The sequence below is a fragment of the Apodemus sylvaticus genome, chromosome 14 (assembly GCF_947179515.1).
Source record: "Apodemus sylvaticus chromosome 14, mApoSyl1.1, whole genome shotgun sequence".
Classification (NCBI taxonomy): Eukaryota; Metazoa; Chordata; class Mammalia; order Rodentia; family Muridae; genus Apodemus; species Apodemus sylvaticus.
The window spans coordinates 46547607-46554602 of NC_067485.1; the positions used below are offsets into that span (position 1 = coordinate 46547607).

Below are 6996 nucleotides of genomic sequence, written 5' to 3' on the forward strand. Positions count from 1 at the left end.
TAGATGTCATGGCAACTTGGGACACAGCCCTCTCAACGAAGGGTGATTCTTTTGTTGTCTTTCTTTTCATGGCCCTGAGACTCAAACCCAAAGCCTCACGTAGGTCAAGCCTGTGTAATACCACTGAGCAGTACCCCTACCTGAGCTGAGGGCATATCTTACTTCTTTTTATATTAAAACATTTAAATTTATTTTGTGTGTCCATATTTGCATACACATGTGAGGTCATGGGTGTACATCTCTGTTCATGGGTGTGGCAGCCAGAGGTCAACCTCGGGTGTCAGTCAGTCTCTGTGTACGCTCTGTTTTTTAGACAACATCTTTAAGTGACCTAGAACTTGCCAGTTACTCAGATTCTACATGAGACTAATAAGTTCCAGGTCTCCCCCCTTCATCTCCTCCATCACAGTTATTTTTATGAGTTTTGGGGATCAAACTCAGTTTCCAACATTATAAAGTCAAACGCGTTACCAACTAAGCCATATCCTTAGCCACCTCTGATTTGGTTTTTGTTGGAGTCTGTTTGTTTGTTTGTTTGTTTGTTTGTTTGTTTGTTTATAGGCATGGTTGTTTTTTATTTTTGTTTTTTGTTATTGTTGTTTGGTTGGTTTGCTTTTAGATGGGGTTGTCTATAATGCTCAGGCTGGTGTCCTAGGCAGAAACCACTCTGGCCTGCTATGTGGGCAGCATTCCTAACAACACAGAGAAGTAGAGATGTCTCTAGATATCACTGCACCAACAAAACAAGGAACTAACCAGAATATATAATGTGGTGTGAAAAAAAAAAAAGATACTAAAGTAGAAAATATCAGAAGAGTTGAATAAAGTTTAGTTCTAGAGACTGTGACCCCTGTAGACACCATCTATAAACTGATAAGGCCACCCTGCTGGTGACACCATTTTTAAACTGATAAGGCCACCCTGCTGGTGACACCATTTATAAACTGATAACACTACCCTGCTGGTGACTCCCTACTCCTTAGGGAAGGGTGCCAGCCGTGGACAAAGAGTCATACCAATCTCATGACCCAGTCTTACTGACACAGTGCTTCATCATGTCTCACCTGGGCACGCACCCATCCCCTAACCCTCTGCTGTTTATCCAGAAATACCGCCCACCCAGCACACTGTCCTAGAGTAGAGCAAGTAGTAAGTTGCCAGCACTTTCTACTGAAGAAAGCTGTGTTCCCTACATTAACTGTGAAAACTAAAATCGTCCAACCGTAGCTTCAATTCCTAAAACTGAGGTTCCAATTATAATCTGCTCGGATTCTGGAAACCAGTGTTTGTGGGGGCCAGGAACACAAAGAAACCTCTCCTACTATTTATACATGTGACTAGTTTCTCGGCTCAGCACTGGGACAGGTGGCTGCTGCTGTGGCTCATTCCTTTGATGAGACAGCATTCCTGCACCCCCACACAGTCCTACCTCAGGACTTAACTGTTCGCCTCACTGTAAGCGGCTGACACAATTCTGAATGTGTACCTGCGCCTATGGAGTGCTGAAACCCAAGTGTGGTTTATGTAATCATTGATTGTGGTGGGCTTGGCAAGCTTCGGTTCCTCCTACTACAGATAAGTTGCCATTATTAACACTCAGACAACCTAGATTACCCAGGAAATTGGGCACAGCAACCAGTGTATTCATAAGGTATGTAGCCTGACTTTGGTGGAAACTAAACGCTCTATGGTGCACAGTGAAAAGCCTTCAAGGGCCACACATACTACTAAAACCACACCCTGCCTGGATGCCTGGCCTTCGTGGCTCTTCTGATTCACACACTGCTCAAGTTCTTGGCCTTTGGCTTCATTTGTTGGCTGGCCAGTCTTAATCCCAAGTCAGATGAATACCTGATCCAATGTGTGGCTACTACCAAGAACAGAGTGGCTGCCTCTGCTAATCTCCAAAAGAAATTAGAATCATGCAAATAACCAATTCCAGGGGGTAAAACAGGAAAAGAAAGGTAGGTCCGGGTGAGTGAATTTCCCAAAGCTAATACTTTGCCAGAAAACAGTGCGTGGTTTTGAGTTCCTTCTAAGGACAGTGAGAGCTACTGAGGATTCTTCAACTCTGCATCACTGCAGTAAAGAACTGGTTACTTGGGTCCCCTGTCCTTCTAAGATGATGATGGGATCTGGGCCTGGCACAATGTCAAGTTCTGTAAGCAACAGCATTTTTAGGGTGAAGTCAAGGACTGACACTGTATTTCGTCCAACTGGAAGAAGCATCTTTCACTAACTATTTTGCTATTAACTATTACACGATTATCTATCACACTAACAATATTTCTTAAAAGCGGAAGAGCTAGATGCTTCTGAACGCATGACCCCAGGGATTCTTTTCCAGGAGAATTCTTGGCAAGCTGATGAGAAAGATCTCAAAACCTCTAGAAAAGCCTATTTTAAAAAATTCAAACCCACGTGGTACTACACATTCAGTATATAATGTAATAGAATGTAAGAGTCAAAGTCTGTTCTGTGTGGCACTAAGGACAGAACATATGCCCTGGCTGGCGCATGCTAATCAAGAATGTTTCTACATTTCTAGCTGGTCTTGAACTAGCAATTATCCCAGGCTTGCTTCTAATTCAAGGTCCGTCCGCCTCAGCCTCCTCAGAGGACCAACCTTCTGCTAGCTTCCGTTGGTGTTTTAGACTGCTGATCAGACTTGCTAAGGTATCAGGCTCTCCTCCCCAGGCTACAACCTTAAGCAAACAAGGCGCTGTGTCCGTTGACTTGAACTGATGTTACACAACTCTTGCAGCAAACACTTGAGGCTTTGTAAGGCGGAGAGGTTTAGTAATCTCCCACCTTCTCCAAATTCAACAGGATGTCTAAACCAAGCTATCTACTTGGATGGCTGCAGGCACTGCAGGGTGGTTGCAGACTCGAGGGAGAAACCTTCCGGCCCACTGTACTGGATCGGGATGGCAAACACTATGTTGCCAGGGACGATCCCGCTCAAGCTTCAGGCTGGGACCAGAGGATGAAGTGTGCACGGGTGCACGTGTGCACTAGTGTACCACTTGCCACTCCCCTTCCCCCCCACATCCTCCAGGCCAGAGCTTCAAAGCCCTCCCCTCCTGCACACACCTCTCCCCACCCACTCACACCAAATACCCAAAGCAAGCAAATGGCTTGAGCAGTGCTGACAGCTCAGAAATGCTGGCCACTCAGCACCTTCTGAAGAATGCCCTCGGCCGCCTACTCTCTTTTCTTTCTCTCCCTTGCCCAGGCCTTCCTCGGCTTCATCTGTCTCCCAGCTTTTCCCTCTGCCTCCCTCTCCTGGCCCTGCAAGCAACCTCTTCTCTGCCTTCAGTCTGGCTCCATCCCTGGGAGAAAGGGGGGGGGGGGGAATAGGGTGCAGGAGGAGCATTTCTTTGGCTTAAAGCAAAACAGGCTTTGAAGAGATGTCTCCAAGAAGAGAGGGTTACAGCAACTCAGGAACAGTTGGGCTTTTAATAAAGTACTCTGGTCTTTACCCTCACCCAAGCAATGGCCTCTCTCTCTACACCTTTCCTCAGCCTACAGTTGTGAGGGAAGGATCTAACCAAGGCAGAAAGAAAGAACAGAAGAGGGAGCAAGAGGGTGGTAACCGCCAGGCTTCCCAATCTGACTCTGGGATTATCCTAGGATGTTTGCCAGTGCTTTCTCCCAGCATGGACAAGTCTCCTTCCACCAGTCAATAAAATATTCGCAAAGCACATTGCTACCCCATGCTAAAAGTTGCTCTAGATCTATGAACGAGTTCTACAGCCTGCTCAAACTTCCATGCTAATGGAAGAGACTATAATAAGATAAACAGAGGAGTAAATGATGCCAACTAGTAATAAATACTGAGAGGGAAACTGGGTGACACAAGAAGGCCCAGGCAGCTGTCCACCAAGGCCTTTTAAACTTAGAGCTGAGTGGAGGCCTGAAGGAGGCAAAGGATGAGTCATCTGAACATGTGAGGAAAAGCTCCTCGGGCAGAAGAACAGCGTGTGCAAAGGTCCTGGGGAGACAAAGCAGTAAACAAGAAAAATGTAGAGAAGCCAAAATTGCTGCAGTTCACAAAAGCCTATCGCTGTGGGGGCATGGTCACCCATCATGCGACCACCTTGTCTTCTGCCCAATGCCTGTTCAGGCGCTGAGTTTTCGGGGTCTCCCCAAGCTTCCTGTTCTCCAGCTCTCTCCTGCTTCCCTTCTTCCTCACCGGGAGCCCCCACAATCGAGGTCATTCTGTCAGTTTATCATAACTCCATCTAACTTAACAACAAGAATCAAGTAGTAAATACAGTCAGAAAGGCCATATACACGTTTAACTACAATTCTGAAGGATAGCAAATGCCCCATAGTGATAAGAAGATCAAAAGGTCAGCTGGGAAGGGGGGAGGGGAAGGAGAGAAAGAAAGAAGGGGTGAGGGAGCCTGTGTTACAAGCCCCGAAGGGACCTGGTTCTAAACTCACTAGGATCACAGTCCTACAAATTGAGGGAGTGAAAACAGTAAACCTTGAAATAACCTTGGCAGCTACCGAAGAGGTGAGACACGTGAAGACAGTAACCAGAAGCCTTTAGTGCACTGGTTTTATCGCCAGCTTTCCCAATCTAACGATCACTGCAAGTAAACTGGATTTTCCAGTCTCAAGTTACTCTCAAAGGTTTTTAGTATGCAAATGATAGTTATTTTTATTTTGTACATAAAAGAAAAATATTCAGAAATTCTTCCCTGGTTTCCCTCAAGTCACAATTTTCCTTCTGAATCTTAGGTTGTCCTTACTGGCCAGAGACAGGAGGTCCACAGTCCCTGGGTTCATTTCATTGAACTCAAGGCGCCTCGGGAGCTGTCCAGAGGCCCTCGGAGCTGTCCCTGCTTGAGGCCAAACTGCAGCGTCGGGTCAATCCAAGTCCAACAACCCTTGCCCCAGCTGCCTAGTTCAAAGGGCCCAAGGCAGAAGAGTCAGTGGGAGGCAGCCCCCAACCCCCGAGGGTCAATAGGAGAGCTCTCCCACTGCAATGAATCGCGTCAGCACACACACAACACACACACACATACACACACACACAAATATATGCTGGGCGCGCGCCCGAGGCACAGCACGGACTTCCCAACCCCACACAAGCGCACCGCGGCGGGCTGAGTTCTGGGTTTCCTCTTCCTCTAAGCCGCGAGGCTACCGCGGGCGCTGCTCGCTCGCTCCCTCCCCAGCGCCCCACGTACCGCCGCTCTCCCGGAAAGACGCGCGGTACGCCCCCTCCCACGCCAACCTCTCAATCGAAGACCCCGCAGCCTTCTGGGGGCCCCCAGAGGGAAGCCCTGCACGGCCCTGGGAGGCGGGTCTTCCTTAGCGAACGCCTTCAGGGGTCCCCGCAGCCCATCCCGCCCCATCTCGGGAGCGCGCTCTCCGGGGATCCCCTCCCGTCTGCGACACCCGAGCGAGCCCCGGTGTCCTCGCCAGGAAACTCGGAGCGGCTTCCTGGCTCTCCAGCCCCACTACTGCTGGTCGCAAGGTCCCAGGAGCACTCTGCCAGGTCCCAGCACCCTACGCCGGTGGCGCAGCCCGCCGGCGCCCCCTCCAGCCGACCCTGCCCCGGCCGTTTCCACGGGTCCCGGCACTGAGCCCCATCCCGGCGCTGCCCCCAGCGTCCACTTCCCCCCACCCCGTGCCTCTAGTCACTCGGGACGCCCCTTTGCCCAGACCTCCCAACTGCAGGGCGCCCGCAGCCCCCACCCGCCCGCGCCGCGGGGCCCCGGGAGGAAACAAAAGTGTCTCCGCGGCGCCCTGGTCTTGCCCTGGCCCCCACCCGGGCCGCCGAGGTCAGCGAGTCGGGCGCCGCGCCAGCCCAGCAAACTTTACAAACCTGCCCGGGGTCTCAGGACGCCGCGACGAGGGCTCCCAGAGGCCGGAGCGCCGGGGCAGGAGATGTAGACCGGTGCCCGAGGCTCTGTCGCCCCTTTCGGAGCCGCGGACGGCGGTGGCTCTGCCTCTATCTCGTGCCCATCCTCGCCCGCTGCCGCTGCCCGAAAGCACGCACTTACACTCGGGTCGCCGGCCGCTACCGCCGGCTGCCGCTGCTCTCACTTCCTCTTCCTTCCTCCTGCTGGCCAGAGACACATCTTGCATCTAGGAGCATCCCGCGAGCTGCCGCGAACTCTCCTCCTGGGCAGCCGACGCTGAGTTGCCGCCGCTGCCGCCCCCGGCACCTGCGCGCGGACACGCGTTGTTGGCGCGTTTGCTTCCCGCCCCCGCACTGCTGCCCGCCCCCCTGCACAGTGCCTAGGACCGGGTGCCCACGACTTTTTTTGAAGTCCCCCTACTTAAAAAGAGGGAAATGTCACACAGTATGCATACCTCAGCTCAGCTATAAATAGTGTAGGCTGAGCATGATGAGCTCAGAAACCGCGTTTTGCAGGCACTAATTAACTCTGTCACCCTCGTAGCGCCACCTCTGGGGGACAGAGAGCTCATGGTACCCTTTTTAAGGTTTCATATTGGACACCTTATTTGAGATTTTCCAACATAGGGGAAACTTCGGTGGGATGTTTTAAAATTAGTCCTCTAAGAACCTGCTGTATATGTCTGGACACTATCTTTGCTTCTGGGAAGCATGGAAAAATAACAGGCCATTTCCTTCTCCATCACCTATGAATTTACGGTAGTCTAAACTACAAGATGTTCTTCAATGAAGCCAGAGATTCCCTTGTGTGGCATAGCCTGGCATAAAGCAACATGTTCTACCCTGAGTTTGTGATTTGTATTATTGTTGAAGTTGTGCAACGTACTTCACTAATTTTTAAAGCAGAAATCAAATACAGTTAACTCCCAACCTAGCAGGCAGGAGAGAAATGATAGTTGGAAAGTTCAGGAGAAACTTCTGTCCTCTCCTAATTCAGAACTCTGTGCTGGAGCCCCTGGAGAGGGCAGGGGGTTGCTGTGCATAACCTATCTCTAGAAAAGAAGGGGATCTAGGGGTACGCCATAGAAGATATCAGACTAGAAGATAGCAGAATCTAA

General features: G+C 50.6%; 1 protein-coding gene across 2 annotated transcripts in view; it reads right to left on the bottom strand.

The window, feature by feature from the left end:
• Elmo1 (engulfment and cell motility 1) overlaps window positions 1-6109 on the bottom strand; it is a 516925-nt gene extending 510816 nt beyond the window's left edge. Inside the window, exon 1 of one of the 2 annotated variants that reach the window (XM_052156292.1) lies at window positions 6021-6109. The gene's annotated coding sequence lies outside the window, so the exon portion shown is untranslated. Of the gene's footprint in view, window positions 1-5842; window positions 5942-6020 lie in introns of those variants that run through there. The other variant, XM_052156291.1, reaches the window with a different exon arrangement.
• Between the last annotated feature and the right edge of the window lie 887 nt (window positions 6110-6996).